This window comes from Pan troglodytes, chromosome 16 (genome assembly GCF_028858775.2).
Source record: "Pan troglodytes isolate AG18354 chromosome 16, NHGRI_mPanTro3-v2.0_pri, whole genome shotgun sequence".
Lineage (NCBI taxonomy): Eukaryota > Metazoa > Chordata > Mammalia > Primates > Hominidae > Pan > Pan troglodytes.
The window spans coordinates 85231503-85250866 of record NC_072414.2 but is presented as its reverse complement, the minus strand read 5'-3'; the positions used below and the strand labels follow the sequence as shown (position 1 = coordinate 85250866).

The following is a 19364-nucleotide window of genomic DNA, read 5'->3' as shown; positions in this document are numbered from 1 at the left end:
TGAGAACACATGGACACGGGGTCGGGAACAACACACACTGGGGCCTGTTGGGGGAGTGGGTGAGGGAAGGGAGAGCATCAGGAAGAATAGCAAAGGGATGCTAGGTGTAATACCTAGGTGATGGGTTGATCTGTGCACACCATGGCACACGTTTACCTATGTAACAAACCTGCACATCCTGCACATGTATCTGGGAACTTAAAATAAAAGTTGAAGGAAAAAAAAATTAGTAGTTGTAAATCTGTCATTCCTTTCAAGATAGTCAATCTATTATCACATGCTTTTTTTTTTTTTTTTTTTTTTTGGAGACGGTCTCGCTCTGTCACCCAGGTTGGAGTGCAGTGACACAATCATAGCCCTATACAATCTCAAATTCCTGGGCTCAAGCAATACTCCCACCTCAGCCTCCTGAGGCTAACGGACTACAGAAGTGTGCCACTGCGCCTAGCTAATTTTTTTAATTTTTTGTAGAGACAGGGTCTATATTGCTCAGGCTGGTCTCTAACTCCTGGACTGAAGCCTCAGCCTCCCAAAGAACTGGGATTACTGGCACGAGCCACCATCACATGCTTAAGATCTCTTATCTTTGTTAATATTTCATTTTGCTAAGATTTTTTAGGTGTGGATTTATTTTCTTATGCTCAGCATTCATTTGGCTTCTCAAGTCTGGGGATAGATGTCTTTCAGTTTTCAAACATTATCAACAATTTGGTATTCAAATATCGCTACTCCCCTAATTTTTGTCTTTTCTCCTTCTGAAACGTGAATGAATGAGACACATACTGGAAAATTTCTATCCTATGTGTGTATTTGTGTGTATATATACATATATACACATAAGAGATATATGTTAATCTCTCTTTTTTAAAAAAATCTCCTTTCTTGAACAGTTCTGGGTAATTTATTTAGATCAATGCTCTAGTGCACCAAATTATTCCTTCAGATAAGTTTGATGCTATTTAACCTATAAAATTTTTAATTAGCATCAGTGAGGTATAATTTACACACAATAAGACTCACCAATTTTATGTGTATGTTTCAACAAGTTTTGACGAATGTACACAGTTGTGTAACCACAACCTCAATCATGAGATAGAATATGTCTATAACCACCAAAAAGTCCCATTGTGGCCCTTTGCAATTAATCCCCTACTTCACCCCCGACCCTTAAAAATCACTGACCTGCTTTCTGTCACTAATTTTGCCTTTACTAGAATTTCACATATAGCAAATCATACACTATATATTCTTTTGTGTTCATATTGTTTTACTTAGCAAAATGCTTTTGAGATTCACCCATGTTATTTGGTATTAGTAGTTCCTCCTTCCGGGTGATGAGGAGTATTCCATTTATGGTTATACTGCAATATATTTATTCATTCACCAGTTGATGGACATTTGGGTTGCTTGTAGGTTTTAGCTATAATGAAAACAGCTACTATGAACATTTGAGTACAAGTGTTTGTGCAAATCCACATTTTAATTTCTGTTGAGTAAATAATCTGTTTTCCAAAGTGTCTGTACCATTTTGCATTCTCACCAGTCATGTATAAGAATTTCAGTTGCTATATATCCTCACCAACATTGCTATAATCAATCATTTTAATTTTACCCATTCTAACAAATGTGCAATTATATTTCTCCTTATGGTTTGGTTTTGCAGTTCTCTAATGTTAATGATGTTGAGTATCTTTTCATGTGCTTATTCACCAACTGTACATCTTCTTTGGTGAAATATGTATTCAAAACTTTTGTCCATTTTTAAATCTGATTGTTTGTCTTCTTACTATTGGATGGCAATGCTATATATTCTAGATACAATGACTTTATCAGATATCTTCTTTGCATTTATTTTCTCCCAGTCAATTTCTTGCCTTTTCCCTTGCCTGTGTCTATTTAGAAATAAAAGTTTTTAATTTTGATGGAGTGTAAATTTTCAATTTTTCTTTTATGGTTCTGTTTTTTGTGTCTAAACCATGAAATCTTTACTTAAGCCAGGCCACACCCACACATACATACAAAAATCTTCTATGTTTTTTTCTAGAAGTTTTGTAGTTTTACCTCTTAAATTTAGATGTTTTTTATTTTGAGTTCGTTTTGTATATAATGTGTGGTAAGAACCAAGACTCACTTTTTTACACCTAGAAATCCCATGATTAAAGTAAGAGTTGTTGGAAAATTGGTCCTTTCTCCATTAAATTATCTTGGCATCTTTGTAAAAATATGAACTGGCCAAATGCAAGTGAGTCGATTTCTAAATTCTCTATTGTGTTTTATTGATCTATATGTTTATCCTTATGCCAAAATTACAATGTATTAACTATTAAAGATTTATAATAAGTCTTTAATTAGATTGTGAAAGTCTTTCCAGTTTTTTCTTTTTTCAAAACTGTTTTGTCTATTTTACATGTTTTTAATTTCCATACAAACTTTAGAATTATTTTTTCCATTTCCTTTTGTTGTTGTCAAAAGTTTGCAGATTTTGATTAGGGTTGCAATAACATAAAGATCAAATTTTGTAAAATTTATATCTTAATAATATTGAGTCTGCCGTCTATGAACATGGTCTGTCTTTGCATTTATTTCATTCTCCTTTCATTTCTCTCGGTAATATTTTGTTATTTTCAGCATACAGGTATTGCGTATGTTTTTAAAAATTCACTTCTAGGTAGTTAGTATTTTGACACTATTTTAACTTTTTAAATTTCCACTTCTGATTGTGTGTTGCTAGCATGTAGAAATAAAATTTAATTTTATATGTTGTCTTAGTTTTAAGAAAATTTCGTAAACACACTTATTGATTCTAGTAATTTCTTTGTAAATTCCCTAAGATTTTCTACATTAACAATTATGTCATCTGTGGATAAAGAGTTCATTTCATTATTTTCAACCCGTATGCCTTTTCTTTTTCTTGCTTCCTGCACTGAATAGGACTTCCAGAATAATGTTGAATAAAAGTCATAATGAGAATGAATACACTTACCAATCTCCCTGTCACTATTAGGTATGATGTTAGTTGTAGGATTTTTATTATAGATGCCCTTTATCATGTTGAGGAAATTCTCTTCTACTACCAGTTTCCTGAGAATTTTTATCATGAATATACGTTTAATTTTATCAATAAAATTTTAGTGTCTATTGAAATGACTCTTTCTTTTGTCTGTCAATTTAATGAACTGTAATGTTTTTGAGTAGTAAACCAACCATGATTTTCTGCGTGAACTCTGTTTACTCATGGTATATTATTCTGCTTGTATATCATTGGATTGGATTTGCTAAAATTTGTTAAGGATATTTGCATCTGTATTTATTAGGTACATTAGTCTGTAGTTTACTTTCTTGTAATACGTTTGTTTTTGTTCTTGTTTCTTTGTTTTTTTACCATCAGGGTAATGCTTGCCTCATAAAAGGAGTCAGGAAGTGTTTCCTCTTCTATTATCTGTAAAGATTTGTACAGAATTGGTATTTTTAAAATATTTACTAATCAGAGAAATCATCTGGGCCTAGAATTTTCTATGTGAGAAAATTTTAACTATGAATTCAAATTGTTAAGTACATATATATGGTTAATTCGGGTTATGTTTCTTCTTGCGTGAGCTCTGGTAGTTCGTGTCTTCCTAAGAATTTGTTCATTTCATCTAAGGTAATATATTAGCATAAAGTTGTTCATACTTATTACTTTAGTATCCTTTTACTATTTGTAGTATCTATTTGTAGTATCTGTTCTGTTATTACTGGTTTTAATTTTTGTCTTTTATTAAGTTTGGCTAGAGTTTTATCAGTGTCATTATTCATTTCAAAGAGCCAGTTTGGATTTTATTAGTTTTCACACTTGTCCATTATATTTGCCTTTTAATAGAACCAGATTTGGGTTTCATTTAGTTTTCTCTGTTATTCTGTTATCTGTTCTATAGAATTTTGCTTTTATCTTTAATAGTTTCTTTCTTCTACTTGCTTTGAGTTTTGTTCTTCTGTTTCTATTTTTTAAGCAAAAACTTATATCTTTGATTTAATACCCATCATTGTTTTTCTAATGTATATACTGTTATTAGTTTGTTAGGTCTACCATTACAAAGTAGCATAAACTGGGTAACTTCAACAACAAAAATGTATTTTCTCACAATTCTGGAGGTTAGCAGTTCAAGACCAAAATGTCAGCAGGGTTGGTTTTGTCTCAGGTCTCTCTGCTTGCCTGGTCGATAGCTGTCTTCTCCATGTGTCTTCACAGAATCTTCCCTCTGTGTGCTTCTGTGTCCCAATCTTCTCTTCTCATAAGGATTCCAGTCCTATTGGATTAGGGCCCACCCTAATCACCTCATTCTAATTTAATTACCCTTTCAAAGGTACAGCTCCAAATACAGTAACATTCTGAAGTACCAGGAGTCAGGACTTCAACATAAGAATTTGGGGAGATGCAATTCAGTTCTCAACAGTAACTATGCCCTAAATTTTGATATGTTTTTCCATTCCGTTCAAAATTTTTCAAATTTGCCTATGATTTGCTCCTTGGTTTGGAAATTTTTTTCAGACATCTTTTTGTTTACTTCTAGTTTCACGTTTTGCAGACAAAGAATATACTTTGTATGATTTTAATATCTTATGTTTGTTGAGACTTGTTTAATTCAGTATTATGGTAGATATTCATAAATGTTCCTTGTACACTTGGAATGAATGTGTATCTTTCTGGTGTTTGTGATTTATAAAATGTCTAGTTGAGGCATTTATAAATCAGTTGCTACAGCTGGTAAAGTCTTCTACATCCTTACTGATTTCCTGTTCATTCAATTATTGCGAGAGTAGGGTTGAGATCTCCAACAATGACCGTGGATCTGTCTATTTCTCCTTTTGGATGTAATAGTTTCTGCTCTATTTACTGTGAAGCTCTCTTCTTAGGAACACAGACATTTGTGGCTGTTATATCATCTGATGAGATGACCACTTATTCAATATGGAATGGCCCTTTTTATTCCTGGTAATATTCTTTGTTCTAAATTCTACTTTGATATAAACATAGCAGTCCAACTAGTTTGATCGCACAGAATATATCTTTCAATTCTTTTAAACTAATTGTATCAGATTTATTGTGTGTTTCTCTCAGACAGCATATAGTTGTGCATTACTTTTGTTAATCCAAATTCACTATCTGTCTTTTGATTGGTGTGTTTACATCATTTCCATCTCATATATTAATATGTTAGATTTAAAACATTTATCTTGCTGTTCATTATATATTTGTTCTGTCTGCAGTTTGTTTCCTTTTTGCCTTTTGCCTTAAATGTTTCATTTCATTTTATCTTCACTTTGGGCTTATTAGTTTTGCCTCCTTGGTTTACTTTTTTGGTTGCTTTAGAGCTTAGAGTATCCATCTTTCACTTATCATTGATTATCTTTACATAACATTATAACACATCACTTATCACGTAAGAGCCTTACAACAGAATGCTTTTTCTTCATCCGTCCTCTATGCTATGCTGTTATGGCCACACCTTTAACTTGATCACGTCTTTAACTTTGACATACTCTATAGACATAACAATAAATACATTGTTACTTATTTTTCTTTAAGCAATTAACAGTGAGAAATATTACCTTGTTAAAGTTTATCCCCCTTCCTGACCTCTCTTTCTGGGCCTCCAGTTATATTTTAGACTGCCTTTTCCCCTCTGTCGGGCTATTTACTTTTCCCCTCTGTCGGGCTATTTACTTTGAGAAGTTTCTGATGCTATATATTCAGGTGCATTCTTCTTTTCTTCTGTAGTGTTTAACCTGTCATCTCATTCAGTGTATTATTTTTCCTTTCAGTTTTTATTTTTTTAACCAAAAGGAATATAATTCATTCTTATATTTTCTATTTCTCTCCTCAATCTGCTCATGTTTTCTTCTACATTCTTAACACGCAGAGTATACCTGTGTTCATGTCCTTGTTTGCTATTTCTACCACCTCTGTCATTTGGGGATGTGTTTCTATTTAATGATTTTTATTTGGGTTATGGACCTTATTTTTCTGCTTCTTTCATGCCTGGTAATTTTTGACTGGATGCCAGACATTGTAAAATTTAAATTGTTGGGTGTTCGATTTTGTTTTCTTTAAATAGTGTGCAATTTATTCTGGCTCACAGTTAGGTTACTTTAAGTCAGTTAGATCCTTTCAAGTTTTGCTTTTACACTTTGTCAGAGAAGAGTCAGAATAGCCTTTAGTCCAGAACTAACTTAGAATCATTATTAAGGGGATACCCTTTTGAGGATTCTATTGGATGTCTCATGTCTTATGGGGCTTTTGACTCTGGTCAGTGGTAGCTAAATTATCCCAATCCCTGTTGAGCTCTGGGAATTATTCTGCTGTCTCCATTCCAGTAGTTCTAGTAGTTCTTCCTTGGCCATTGGTAGTGTTTTTTTTTTTTCAATCATGCACAGATCAATACCTAGTCAAACATCCATAGGGAGCCCTCTGCAAATCTCCAGAGCTCTTTTTATTGCTGTTCCTTCTTCTTCTCTGGTATTCTGTCCCATATACACTCAGTTCTCACTTAATATCATTGATAAGTTCTTAGAAATTGCCACTTTGAGCAAAACAACATATAATGAAACCAATTTTACCATAGGCTAATTGACATAGACAAGAAATAAGTTTCTATGGCATATTTCTGGTCACATAAACATCACCAAACTTCTACATAAAGACCAAAACACTTCTAATGTTAAATATTGAAATAACTGTGAGCTATACAGACATTTAACACAGATTAATAAAAATAAGCCAGATAATTCTTTACCCACTTATTCAGTTCAGGATCTCAGGTGGCTGGACCTTATCCCAGCAGCCCAGGGCACAAGGTGAGAGCCAACCCTGGATAGGATGCCATTTCATCACAGGGCACACTCACACACACACTCACACTCACTTGGACTGGGAGAATTTAGACATGCCGATCAACCTAGTGTGCACATCTTTGGGATGTGGGAGGCAATCAGAGTATCCAGAGGAAAACACAGACATGAGATCATGCAAACTTCACACAGACGGTGGCCCCAGTGAGGAATCGATATTTTTTTCCTCATTTGTGTTATAATGAAATGACGTTATTTGAGGACCTGCTACGTTCTATTTGGCCTCCTCTACATCTGAGCACTGCCTCCTCAACCCAGTAAGGGCACTAGCCTTAGTTTCAGCCTCTCCTCCCTAACTTGTATCCTGAAATTTGTCTCTAGGATGCAAGCTGGTGCCATCATAGGACTGACTTGACTTCTCTTGTTTATCACACTTCTTGTCTACCAAGTATCCACTGTCTAAAAACTGTTGTTTCAGGTGCTTTGCCTGATTTTCTAGTTTTTTAAAGCAAAAGTATAAAAATCTGGTCCCTGTCACTAAATTTTGATCAAAAGTAGAAATATGTCATCGTTGAGTTTTACATGTCAATCATTTTTAATTTCTGGAATATCTGTTTGATTCTTTTTACAAATCTTCCTGTTCTTCACTCAGTTTCAGGTTGTTCTTTTACATTTTGAAATTTAACAGATTATTTTCTGTGTCTGAAAATGTTAATATTTGAAGTCTTCAAGGATCTGATGTTTCTCTGTTTGCTGACCTTCACTCAAAGTACCTTGTTATTTTGTGTGTGGGGTGTGTATGTCTGTGTGTGTGTATGTGTGCGTGTTTTACTATGAAGTGCTCATTTTTATCTGGAACTTTGAGAATGAAGATAAATTCTTCTAATTGGAATCAGTTTTTGCTTCTGGAAGACATTGATGGAAACTACCAGTCCTCAGTTATTTCAATCTCAAATTGAGATTTTTGTGGACCTCCCAGATGGCAGGTTTGACAGCAGTAAACAATGAAAAGGGCTAGTTTGTTGCAATTTACCAGGGAATATTCCCATCTCCTCAATTCAATTCCAAGTCTTAAGCCTGACAGTTATCTTTGCAGTCCCCTGCAGGTGTGAAAGTGGGTGTCTTCTACTCCACCCTTAAACTGATGTAGCTCACTGGAGTCACAGTTTTATAAAGTGGATGTCCTATTCCAATCTCCACCTTACATGGATGCTGGGCATTGAATGCCACCCCATAACATTTAAGACCAGGCAAGCAAGGACCTAACCAAATACCTCAAGTCCAAAGCCAGATAATGAGTTCTACTTACTTCTCAGAGACTCTGCTTTCATTTTTGCCTTACTGTTCTTTAATATCTTGTCTCATATTCGTTTAGAAATTTTTAAAATATATTTATCCGGTACATCCAACTGTTTTCAGCAAGTGAGTCAGTTTAGGTGTCTTGTTCATCATATTGGCAGAAGCCAAAATATCACTGTGTTCTCAATTTTGACTGTAGTGTGTTTGACAAATGTATTTTGATAAAGTCAATTTTACCACCCTTTTCCTTTGTATCTGCTATCATGGCTTAAGTGGTTTGAAAACAAATTGGGGGAGGGGCCTTTGCCTGTTTTTTTCTTCTAGTATTTTATAGCTTTATTATTTACATTTAACTATTTAATTATCTGGAAGTTATTTTATGAAAGATTTAAATTTATGTTTTTCAAAACAATTAACCATTTGTCTCAGCACTGTATATGGAACAATCTGTTTCTGGTTTCTTGTATTATCCTTATGTGCTCGATTCTCATACAGATTATTATCTGTTCCTGTACTATCCATATTGGTTCACCAAACCATCTTTGGATTCTTGCAGTAGTATGACACTATGCTGTTTTAGTTGCTGTATATGTTTAGAATGTTTCTCTCTGGAATGGTAATTTAATGTTTCTTCTTTCTTGTCATGACATTTCTATGTTCACACACAGTTCTAGGATCTAGACCGGAAGTCATTAAAATGTACGTTAATTTGGGAAGAATTGATATTGGACTCCATCACAAAGTCACTTGATTTTGTTCTCATGTTAGTCCTTCAATGAGGGGTAATTTTTCAAGGTCCCATGAAGGAAAGACAGTAGTCTCATGGCTTCCATGGTCACTCTTAAGTAACACAGAGTCCTGTGGTCCCTTTTTCACAAAAACAATCCCATATCGGGAGCTAGAATGTGTTTTAATAAGGTATATTTCAGTCTGTATTCATAGTCACGCCTGTCCCCATCACCCCTTACAAGGGTCTGCTGCAAGAAGTAACCAGCAGACGGGAAAACGGTGTGTTTTCTGCACTTTCCTTCTTTCCTGTTGGCCTCTCCCTCTGCATGCAGAAGCAGTGCTGGCCATTCCAGGGTTGGTTGGATGAAGTAGGAGAATTAAGAGAAGAAAATTCTTACCTACCTGACACTGTCAGAAGCTGGATTCACGTACTGAGCTTGGCCGATGCTTCCACCTGGTGTTTTCTCTAATGGGACACTTCCATGGTCCTCTGAACTGTCACTAGGGGTCTCTCACTTTCTTTTATCTGGTCATGTACTTGGCTTTACTAGATGGCCACTTACTTGATCTATAGTCCTCAAGAATCCAGCAACAGCTTTAGCTTTTCTTCATTGAGTTCAATTTGCCTTCACAAGTTCCTAGATAACCTCACAATGGGTTTCACACAAGGCCCACTTTCAGTCCAGAGAAACACCTTCTTTGCCCCAAGTGCTATTCATGCAAATCAGTCCCCACCCTCCCCACCCCCATGCCACCATCAGCTTGTCCATCCACACCTGCCTAGCTCATTTTCTACCCCTCACTCAAGAAGGAGTCAGGCACCAGCCCACTATGCCCCTTACTGAAAAGTGACATATATGGTTTTCTACATGGTTTTGTTGACTTGAAGTGAAGGAAGAACCAACACCACACACACACACACACACACACACACACACACACTCCTTGCTTTATATAAGTAAAGTTTCACCTCAAAGTTCTTTTCAGAAACACTTCCTTCAAAATCTGTCTCCTGGGCCGGGCACGGTGGTTCACACCTGTAATCCCAGCACTTTGGGAGGCTGAGGTGGGCAGGTCACTTGACGTCAAGAGTTGGAGACCAGCCTGGCCAACATGGTGAAACCTTGTATCTACTAAAAACACAAAAATTAGCCAGCCATGGTGGGGGACGCCTGTAAACCCAGCTACTCATGAGGCTGAGGAAGGAGAATTGCTTGAACCTTGGAGGCGGAGGTTGCAGTGAGTTGTGATTGTGCCACTGCATTCCAGCCTGGGCGAGAGAGCAAGACTCTGTCTCAAAAAAAAAAAAAAAGAATTTAAAAAATATAAAAAATCTCTCTCCTGACTCATTGATATGCCTCATGTGGATGAGAGGTTTCAGAGACACCAGTTGTTGATCCACCACCCCAAAACTTGTTCACGGCAGTCCCTTTGGTGTGTCACAGCTATTGTCTTCATGCCTGAGCCAGAAATAAGAAGGGTCCTCTCCAAAACTTTGTTAGGCTAGGTCAGAAAGTTAGATGAGGGATGAATACTGCTTCAGTCCGTTTTGTGCTGCTGTAACAAAATCCCTGAGACTGGGTCATTTATAAAAAACAGAAACTTACTTCTCACAGTTCTGGGGGCTGGGAAGTCCTGGATCAGGGCAGCAGCTGGGCTGATAACAGCTGCTCTCCGCTTCCAAGATGGCACCTTGAATGCTGCATCCTCCAAGAAGGAGGAATGCTGTGTCCTCACATGGCAGAAGGCAGAAGGGCAACAGGGCAAAAGGGGACCAACTCCCTTAGTCAAGTCTCTGTAGAAGGGCACCTAATCCATTCAGAAAAAAGGAGCTCCCATGCCTAATCATCTGGAGTGTCCCACCTCTCAATACCATCACATTGGCTACTCCTGAATGTTGGAGGGAACGTGTGTGAACCCTAGCAGATATGTAATCCTCTTGAGGGCTGATATGGTTTGGCTGTGTCCCTCCCCAAATCTCATCTTGAATTGTAGCTCCCATAATCCCCACGTGTCGTGAGAGGGACCCAATGGGAGATAACTGAACCATGGGTGCAGTTTCCCCCATACTGTTCTTGTGGTGGTGAATAAGTCTCACGAGATCTGATGGTTTTATAAAGGATTATTTCCCCTTCTGCTTGGCTCTCATTCTCTCTCTTGCCTGCTGCCATGTAAGACATGTCTTTCACCTTCCACCATGATTGTGAAGCCTCCCCAGCCACGTGGAACTGTGAGTCCATTAAGCTTCTTTTTCTTTATAAATTACCCAGTGTTGAGTATATCTTTATTAGCAGCATGAGAACAGACTCATACAAGGGTGATACATTCGATGTGCAGACTGAGGCTCAGATCACCTGCCTGTCCTGAGAAACCATGGACTTTCAATACAATGGCCACAAATACAATACAAAGGCCCCAGAGGCCTTCTTCCTAACAGCCCCTGCCACCCTTCAACCCTCCCCCTGAGCTTCCCCTACTAATTATGTCCATTTTGTGCACCACCCACCTAGGCTCCCATTCTCATAGAACATTTTCCCCTTCCCCTCAAATTTATAAAAGTGTCAAGCGGCCCTGCCCCTGGAACTCCTGCATTCTCCATGGAAGAAGCCCATCAGCATTTTATGAGCCTCTCCTGAAGGGAGATAGTGCCCAGCTTCATCACCAAATGACCTTCCTTTCAATGGTAGCTTCCTCCTCTTGTATGGCCACAGAGAACATTCATGACCACATCCCATCAAATGCCAACGTTGTCTGAAGCCCCTGGGCTCCAGGGACCTGTAACCCCACCCATCACAGGACACAGTTTTGTGGGCCCTAACATGAACAGAAGCATGATATCAGCATGATAGTAGTCTCTAGGCCCAGCCAGGAGCATTCACTCACAGAGAAGGTAAGGACCCCAATTTCTTTCTTAACTTTTCTTCATTCCATAATTTTTTTATATAGAATGGTTTTTAAGGATCCAGAAAGTTCTGATCCTATCCCCACATATCCCTGACCACGAAGAAAATAAACCGATATCGTTTGCCACAAGGCACATTTCCTATACATTATCTTTAGACCAAAACTGATCACTGATAAAATACAGGTCTGTCATGGGGTTAAGTAGCCCTTAGATTATTCTGTGAAAAACAGAATACTGGATGAGAGGATTTCGCTGACCCTTCCCAATCTAAGATCAATTATTCTGATCCCAAATACTTTCATTTTCCTTTTATCTTCAGTTTGGCAATGAGACACAGCCACCTTGGCAAGGAGGTGAAAGAGAAGGACAGGTGGACATGTAAAGAAGAGGCCACGAGTTCTGGTCTCTTTCGGAAGGTTTGTGTGCTTGTTGGTTCTGTATCATGCTGTTCATCTCTCTCCGCTCAAATCTTTAGAGTTGACTGGAAATTCTGAAGATATATCTGGTATTCAAATTTCCTCTCACTTCTCTGATCATTTCTAGAGACCCCTTGGTGATAGAAGAAAGCAAGCCATGTCAACAGCAGGGTTGGGGAATATTTTCCTGCTGTTCCAGCTGTGCTTATCAGAGGCCTCTTCCCTGCCCTAGACAGCTCAAAATGGAGTTGAATTGGGATTTGTAAAAGTAAACAATGCAAAGCCCAAGTTGTTGTTTTTTCTATCACCCAATGGATGAGAGGCTGTGAGTAAGAACTGTAGAGAACTCAACAAGACTGCTTTTCCTAAGGCTGACGGAGAAGTCAGTTATGGGGGCTGGTTCCGGCAGGGAGGCAGTGAAGCTCCTCAGCTGAGGCCGACTTCACTCTGCAACTCCGTCAACAACCCTGGAAGAGGGTTGCCTCTGTTGACTACCAAAGTCTCCTCTGTCATCCTTGGGAATGTTTTCAAAACATCTACAAATACTGTTTTATTTTCTAGAAGCAAACACATTTTTTAAATAGCCTGGGTTTTCTTCATACCCTGTGGTCAGAGACCCATGAGACTCTAGGCTGCTTTCCCCAGATACACACTCCGGCTAACTCGAGAATCCACCTACAGGTTGAGGTAAATTCTGTCAGTCTAGTTGGCTCATCCTAAATCATGCCTTTAACTTTTAAGTAAACAGACCCTTTATTTATAAAGGCTTCATTTAAAAGCCAACAACATTCATTATAGAATAGAGCAGTCATAGCTGTCTTAGATACAGATTGCCATTCGTACGGTCACCAACATCATCACATCCTTGGGAAGGCCACTCCATAAAAGGACCGGTTCACTGGGTTGAAGTCATACTACCTCCTGGGAGCAAGCTGGGTGAGCACATTCCTGGGTGCCATCTTAACAACTGCAAAGCTATATAGAGATTATAAAGTCCCTCTCACCCTCTCCTGCTTCTAGCCTCTCCCTGGCAGAAACACCCACAGAAATCCTGAACCAAGAAAACGCTTTCATTAGGACCCCGACCTTCTGTTTAAAATGGCAAAGTTATACTCCGCTATTTTTCTAGTAAATTACAAAACAGGCAAAGTTGGAAACACAGACACATACAGACTATGACTGACAACCAATCTGTTGGTAAATTGGGTGGCATTTAGAAATGTCTTCCTACTTAGAAGGTTCCTACTTCTATTTAGAAGGTTAAATTCGTGAAAAAAGAACAGAGCTGGCTGGTCACGGTGGCTAATGCCTGTAATCCCAGCACTTTGGGAGGCCGAGGCAGGCGGATCATCTGAGGTCAGGAGTTCAAGACCAGCCTGGCCAACATGGTGAAACCCTGTCTTTACCAAAAAAATTACAAAAAATTAGCTGGGCATGGTGGTGGGCGCCTGTAATCCCAGCTACTTGGGAGGCTGAGGCAGGGAGAATTGCTTGAACCCGGGAGTGGTGGCTATAGTGAGCCAAGATCATGCCACTGCACTCCAGCCTGGGCGACAAAGCAACACTGCATCTCAGAAAAAAAAAAAAAAAAAGCTGTTGCATTGTTTTTGACTATATGAAATAAAGTTGCTTTGCCTTCTTTAACGAAAGTAGGAATAGGCTTCCTCCCTAACCCTTTACAGCCTTACCTAATCAAGGTTGGGATCCATCCAAACACAGCACTGGGCACCGGACAGCTGCCTGTCTACTGTGTAGCTGATGCCCTTGAAGTGGCCACAATGGTAGCAACCCATAACCCTGTTCGTCTTGCTACCTTCATTTGAGGACTGAAGCATCCAGTAAACAAGGGTCCAGGGTAAATGGGTGGCTGCAGGATGTGACATGGCAATAGATTCCCTAGCAGTAACATTCCATGGGAGGCGCAAAACTACAGAAAACTCAGGTAGCAATTTATGATGAAGACTGTAGTTTTTCATTCATCTAATCAGAGCAATAGAAATACATGTCTGAGAGAACATCTCACAGCAGTATCAAAGAACCTACAAACTAGGAAGGGAGCTGGGGCTACCTGACAATGTGACTTTTCAGCTATCAAAACAATCAAGAAAAATCTAATACTCTGTATGCTGGCAAATGCTGAGCCTAAGAATGTTTCTGGGGCTGTGGGGTTGCAGGAAGACAGGCACATGCGCGTGCACACACACACACACACACACGCACATTTAGGCCTATGTAAATATTCACTCATCTATACGTATTTTGAGGGTTCAGTTCACAGTGGTTCCGAATCATTTCAGCTTGCTTTGGGTGCAGTTCATGTCTCCAATCCTTGTAGCACCACATATCCCTAAGTTTAACTGAATTTAAACAGTAGACTCAAAATATAGAATGATGGCACAATGATTCTTTGACTTCCAAAGTCAAAAAAGCAGAATTTGAGTTATTTCATGTTATGAACTGAACGTATCCCCCCAAAATTTGTATGTTGGAGCCCTAATCCCCAAAGCGATGGTATCAGGAGGGGGCCTTTGGGAAGTGATTAGGTAGTGAGGGTGGAGGTCTCATGGATAAGATTAGCACCTTTATAACAAGAGACATGACAGAGATGATCTCTCTCTCCACCATGTGATCTTGGACTTCCCAGCCTCCAGAACGGTATGAAATAAATTCCTGTTGCTTAAGCCACCCAGTCTATGATGTTTTTGTTTATAGCAGCCACTTCGATTTTATTGTTCTATCTTACCACTTTGTGTTTAAAATTTAAAAAGTGAACACAATATATTTCTTTAAGCTGCAGCTATGTTTTCTAAAAGAAAAACATACTTAAGAAGTGTATTCAATATTTTCCTTAAGTTGAATATTATCTTTAAAATTTAAATGTACATACTTTAAATTGTCTTAAAACTAAAGAATAAATCAGCCCCGCGCCCAGCTGACGGGAGCGCAGAGTCCCGGCTGCGCAGGGTCACGCCAAGCCAAACGAGCCCCAGCGGCACCCAGGCGTGAACCCGCGTCCTCGCTGCGGCCGCTACTGCCGGCCGCAGCGTTTTTATTCAGGCAATGTTTAAGGGAAGCCGGCAGCGCCCGGTGCATTGTGGGAGCCGTTCACGGCCCATTTTCCGGGAGGAGGCGGAGGGCGCAAAGCAAGCGGGTGAATCCGTAAAGAACCCAGCCAACCCCTTCCTTACACCTTATACAAAAATCAATTCAAGATGGATTAAAGACTTAAACGTTCGACCTAAAACCATAAAAACCCTAGAAGAAAACCTAGGCATTACCATTCAGGACATAGGCATGGGCAAGGACTTCATGTCTAAAACACCAAAAGCAATGGCAACAAAAGACAAAATTGACAAATGGGATCTAATTAAACTAAAGAGCTTCTGCACAGCAAAAGAAACTACCATCAGAGAGAACAGGCAACCTACAAAATGGGAGAAAACTTTCGCAACCTACTCATCTGACAAAGATTCTGTATCCAGAATCTACAATGAACTCAAACAAATTTACAAGAAAAAAACAAACAACCCCATCAAAAAGTGGGCAAAGGACATGAACAGACACTTCTCAAAAGAAGACATTTATGCAGCCAAAAAACACATGAAAAAATGCTCACCATCACTGGCCATCAGAGAAATGCAAATCAAAACCACAATGAGATACCATCTCACACCAGTTAGAATGGCAATCATTAAAAAGTCAGGAAACAACAGATGCTGGAGAGGATGTGGAGAAATAGGAACACTTTTACACTGTTGGTGGGACTGTAAACTAGTTCAACCATTGTGGAAGTCAGTGTGGCGATTCCTCAGGGATCTAGAACTAGAAATACCATTTGACCCAGCCATCCCATTACTGGGTATATACCCAAAGGACTATAAATCATGCTGCTATAAAGACACATGCACACGTATGTTTATTGCGGCATTATTCACAATAGCAAAGACTTGGAACCAACCCAAATGTCCAACAATGATAGACTGGATTAAGAAAATGTGGCACATATACACCATGGAATACTATGCAGCCATAAAAAATGATGAGTTCATGTCCTTTGTAGGGACATGGATGAAATTGGAAATCATCATTCTCAGTAAACTATCTCAAGAACAAAAAACCAAACACCGCGTATTCTCACTCATAGGTGGGAATTGAACAATGAGATCACATGGACACAGGAAGGGGAACATCACACTCTGGGGACTGTTGTGGGGTGGGGGGAGGGGGGAGGGATAGCATTGGGAGATATACCTAATGCTAGATGAGGAGTTAGTGGGTGCAGCACACCAGCATGGCACATGTATACGTATGTAACTAACCTGCACAATGTGCACATGTACCCTAAAACTTAAAGTATAATAAAAAAAAATAAATTAAAAAAAAAAAAAGAACCCAGCCAACCCGCAGAGGGCGGGGAGGGGGCAAGCTGTGAGGAGAGCGGACCCAAGAACCATGTCTACGCGTGAGTCCTTTAACCCCAAAAGTTACGAATTGGACAAGAGCTTCTGGCTAACCAGATTCACTGAACTGAATGAAGGGCACAGGCTGCAAAGTGCCCCAAGATGTCCTGCAAAAATTGCTGTAATCTTTATAGGAGAACCACTTCCAAGAAGATGAGCAGTTTCTGGGAGACGTTACACCAAGGCTTGGCATTGGAATGGATACTCGCGTCATTCCTTTGAGGCTCGGTGGGCTTTCCTTGGTTTAAACCATAGATTACATTTACCGGATCGTAGACGACCCTTCCATGATGGGCAGGATAGCACGTGCCAGTGTCTCCAGTGAGCTCTACACAATGGCGGTCACGGAATGTGACAATATGCTGACGCTCCTTGGAGTCAGTCATAAAATGACCGACAGGGAAAGGGATAAAATGATGTCTCTGATTATCCAGGGTTTTAAAGACGCAGCTGAGGAAGCAGGAACAACCCGTACTAAACCGCTGGATTGCCCTGGGAGGAGTCGCTATCACTGTCTGCCAGCCCAGTGAATTTATCATGGCCAGCCCCAAGTTGGACCAGCAACAGGGGATGGTGTTCCCTCCTGGGATCTGTGAGGCAGCAGCTGAAGGACAGATAAATTTGAAGTTGGAGAAGACCTACACATGCACCACATCCCTAACCTGCAGAGGCCTGGAGATACAGTATTAGAGTCCAGCCCCTCTGACAACCCAGAGGTATCTACTGAGCATTTTATTCAGCAACAACGTTCATGCCCCTTAATGACAGCACGGCCGGCCAGCCTCATCTTACAATAAAATTTTGAGTACAACTATACTACCAAGGGAGACACTCCTTTATTCTAAAATTATTTCAGCCATTTGGTTGCCCTCTTCAGCAATCAGTTTAAGAAACTGGGGCCAGGCGCGGTGGCTTATGCCTGTAATCCCAGCACTTTGGGAGGCTGAGGCGGCGGATCACGAAGTCAGGAGATCAAGACCATCCTGGCTAACACAGTGAAACCCCATCTCTACTAAGAATACAAAAAAAATTAGCTGGGCGTGGTGGCGGGCGCCTGTAGTCCCAGCTACTCCAGAAGCTGAGGCAGGAGAATGGCGTGAACCCGGGAGGCGGAGCTTGCAGTGAGCCAAGATTGTGCCACTGCACTCCAGCCTGGGCGACAGAGCTAGGCTCTGTCTCAAAAAAAGAAAAAAGAAAAAGAAATTGGAGTCAACTACATATTGATATCCAGATTCTAAATATTAAGTATCAATTTCTCATTTAATCTTAGACGTCGTGGTGGAAGGAAAAATCAGTTAGCAAATAAGCAATCCCAGAAAAAGTGTAGCTGTTTGATGCCTTTATGCCTTAAGACAATGTTGAACGCAGTGAGAAGGATAGGTTCCTTTTATTGAATGTTTTTTACGAAAAATTAGTTTTTCACTGCGTTCCAGACCTCAATCAATATGTACTACTTTGGACATTAGCCTTGGAAGAAGGAACAGCTTTTTCTCTTCTGGCAGCACAGTGTATCTGCATTTGATTTTTTCTCATTGTGCAGGAGCACCTCATGGGCCACAAAGATGCGCCTTGAGAGCACCCTGAGATGAAGCTTATTTTAAAAGGAACAACAACCAACACCACCACCAGCCCCACAGGGGCTGTCCAGTGTACATTATTCTCATCTCCTTGTGTTATGAGTGTTGATTTTTAGAACACAGTTTGGAAAGTGCTAATTTAGAATATTAATGTCTTTAATTTTACTTTTCATTATGTAAACATAGCTAGCTTATAAACAATTTTGTTTCAAATGCACTAGACTTTTTAGCTAATTCAATTGTAAGTAACTTTAATTAAAAATGGCAAGTTTATACTCATTTAAAAAAGAATAAATGAAGATGATAATTGATTGCCTGATCACTAACAAAAATCTTGCCATGTAAAGAAGGAGGTATTAAAAAGGATTCACTTCAAGGAGTCAGTCCACAAGGTGCATCTCTGCACTTGCTGTACCCACCACTTCCTGGAACGTTCTTACCCAGACACCCCCATAGCATGGCTTACACTTCTTCAGGCCTCTGCCCAAACACCAGCTTATCCAAGGAGTCTTCCTTGACTACCACCCACCTCCATCCATGTCTATTGTCCTAGCTGGATTCATTTTTCTTCATCTCACCAGTTTCCTGTCAAGCTGTTAATTGGTTGACTCATCACTTACTGTGTTTCTTCTTCACTAAGAGCTCCCTGTTCCCCGGGAACAAAAAAACTTCATTTTCTGTTGTTCACATGGTGAATTTTTGAATCCAGAACACTACCTGGCCTGCCCCCAAGCAGACTCTGGGGGAAAAAATGACTAGGTGATTTCTGTATCAATTACTGAATGCTTTACACTGATTTGGAATGCCACCTTTATTAGGAAAAGTCACGCCTCAATATACTTAAGGATGAAAGCTCACATTTGCAGTCTACGGAGTGCCCATATTGGTGATGGGGGTTGGGGGAGAAAAGGGAAGAATCTCAGCAAATGGAAGGCCATTTTCATCAGCTGGGGGTGCAGCTGGAGCCATGGCATTCATTCCACCAGCTCTGCTCGAGGTAAGAAGCGTCACAGACCTGCCTTTGCCTTTTTCTTCCTATCTTTAAAGAAAATCCAGAGCACCATCTAGTAAGCATGTGCAGATTTCTGAGGAACCTCAGGGTTCCAGCTATAAAAAGCATTAAATACCAAAAGGAAGTGTGCTAAGCAGC

General features: G+C 39.6%; 1 pseudogene; it reads left to right on the top strand.

Annotated features, from left to right (window-relative positions):
• The first annotated feature begins 16629 nt into the window (after positions 1-16629).
• Positions 16630-17327, top strand: LOC735571 (selenide, water dikinase 1-like; annotated as a pseudogene).
• Positions 17328-19364: the final 2037 nt, after the last annotated feature.